Below are 2849 nucleotides of genomic sequence, written 5' to 3'. Positions count from 1 at the left end.
TTTCTTCTCTAATTCAACTACAGTTTCAGCTATAAGAACAAGGTCATCAGTATAGAGGAGTTCCTACAGGCAGCCAGCCATAAATTCCACTGTTATGGCTGGGAGGACTATGAAAAAATAGGAGGAAACTGATAACTGAACCCTGGTGAACTCCTCCCTGCACACTAAATTCATAGCTGTACTCATTTTTAACTCTCACTTTACTGACAGCATCCCTGTACATAGCCTGAATGGCTCTTACTAGCCATTCATCTACACCTAACTGCCGTAACAAGCACCAGATCAGACGGGGGGGGGGGGGGTCACCCTATCAAAGATTTTCTCCAGGTCAACAAATACCAAATACAATAATTTACTGATAACCAAGTTCTTCTGCAGCTGTCTTGGAAGACAGCATTGATACTGCTCTTTGACATGAAACCAAACTGCACCTCATTGAAGTTCACTCTGTTTTGATCATCTGGGCTATGACTCAGTGACTGTCATAACCTGGCCCAATAATTCGATACCATGCAGTCACTTCTCTCTAAGGCATCTCCTTTACCCTTGTAACAAATGACTACGAAGCTACTACACAAGTTATTGAGTATTCTACCTTCCTGCACAATCTGACTTACTATACAGCTGTTCATTTACTCCGACTGCCAAGCAAATGTTACTGTGGAGGGAACCTGTGATCCACTTTCTGAAGATGGGCCCAAAACCAGCCACCTTAGGAACAGCCACCAAGTATTGATGGTTGAACCCGTCAAACACTTAAGTGATCTAAATTGATCAGACCCCAACCCATAACAGGTTATTTACCTACCATTTCTATGATGCTTCACATGAGGTAGAGACTGTCTATTTGATGTGGTGCATGCCTGTGCCGCACCTACCAAAGAATCAATGACAAGCACCAACCTCTTTGATAACTCCTTAGCCAAAGTCTTCAACTCTACATTTAGCAGAATTATGGAGCTGAAGTTGTTAAAACTGTCTCCCTTCTTTGAGTCCTTTCTCACCAACACTATTACAACTGTTTTCCCAGAACAGGGGTTTATCCCATTCTACTAGTTCAGTGGCCACTTGGCAGATATCAACTGGCAGTAGATATCTGCCTAGAGGCTCCTGAACAAGTTTGGCATATGACAACAAGCTCATTGGGCAGACTATCCAGCCTCAATAACGTCATCGTGTGTCTTGTCATCATTTCCCATATTTCATCAGCTGTTATTGGCTTTTCACTCAACCCTGCATCCTGAGCTGATAGCCACAGCAGGCCATTGAGGTAGTTGGTAAAGTCCAACCCTGTCTCCAGTCAACCATCTGCTCCAAACAGTTGAACAAAGTGGTGCCACTAAAAGGTTGTACATATCACGGAATTAAGTAGCATGTGCCCCTTTTGATCCATCAAAAACTAAACTGTTGCTGTGTTACAACACTGCCTCCAGGCCCATCGAAAGGCTTTTGTTCCTTCATGTCTTAAAGAATGCACCTAAAATCTGACAATGCAACTTTCATGCTTAACATTGAAGAATCAGCCAAGGGCCACTCTTGATGCCATCATGTCAGTTGCAATGCTTTTTCTAAGTGCCCTTCTAGGTTTACCAAACCCATACACAGATCACGTGTACATATCATCATCTTTATTTAATGTATTGGGTATAAGAGGCATCAGATGTAGAATGCAAAGGAGAAGATTACGCAGGTGTGGTCAAGTGATGTGAGGACAAATGCACAAAGATGTGCCAATATTTAAATGGGGAAGGAACCTGTGTAAGAGGAGCCAAGAAGACGTGGGACAAAGTGGTGAGAAATGATCCTCAGATGTTGAATCTTACAGGGGAGACAACACAGGATCAAGGTAGCTGGTGAGAAAACCTACCCAGCTAAATAAAATAGAGGCCATAAAGTTATATCCTTTATGTATATAAATATATCAGACTTGTCCTTTTGTCTTCCTAACTCAAGCTTTTCTTCTACCTCACGAAGACTAACGTCCAAAACAATAAAACCTTTTCCTTTTAAGCATTAAGCTAATACAGTATTTGTTAAGCCTTATCCATCGTGTTTTTTCTTTCTCTTTTTTCTAATATTGTTCAATGCAATTACAACATGTTTGTTTCCCAACAACACAGTCCCACATTCAGTCCAACTGTATGAGGCCTTGAGCAAGTGTCTTCCATACTACAGCCTTGTGAAAGGATTTGATAGACAGAAACTAAAAGGAGACCACCATATATGAATGTGTGTGTGTGTGTGTGTGTACATGTATATATTTGTGTGTGTTCCTGTCTCTTTGTCTTGGCATTGCATAATAGTTGTAAAGGAATGTCACTGTCATACAACAAGTGTCATTCGTTTCCAATATTCTGTGAGAACACATCTGGCAACGAGGAAATATGAGACCTTGTTTGGAAACAGGTGAAGGCTGATGATAGGAAGAGCATCTGGACATAAGCCTGCCTCTAATAAACTCTGTGCAACCCTGTAAGCAACCCTAATAAACTCTGTAAGCATCAAAAAGTCGACATTAAAATAGAAGGGACTCTCACTCAGAGTAAAAGGCAGACTGTATGACGCATGCGTACGAACAGCCATGCTACATGGCAGTGAAACATGGGCTGTAACTGCTGAGGACATACGTAAGCTCGCAAGAAATGAAGCCAGTATGCTCCGTTGGATGTGTAATGTCAATGTGAATACCTGTCAGAGTGTAAGTATCTTGAGAGAAAAGCTGAACATTAGAAGCATCAGTTGTGGTGTGCAAGAGAGACGATTGCGCTGGTATGGACATGTGATGAGAATGGATGAGGATAGCTGCGTGAAAAAGTGCCACACCCTAACAGTTGAGGGAACCCGTGGAA

This window comes from Octopus bimaculoides, chromosome 16, assembly GCF_001194135.2.
Source record: "Octopus bimaculoides isolate UCB-OBI-ISO-001 chromosome 16, ASM119413v2, whole genome shotgun sequence".
Lineage (NCBI taxonomy): Eukaryota > Metazoa > Mollusca > Cephalopoda > Octopoda > Octopodidae > Octopus > Octopus bimaculoides.
Note: the sequence above shows the minus strand (reverse complement) of the source record.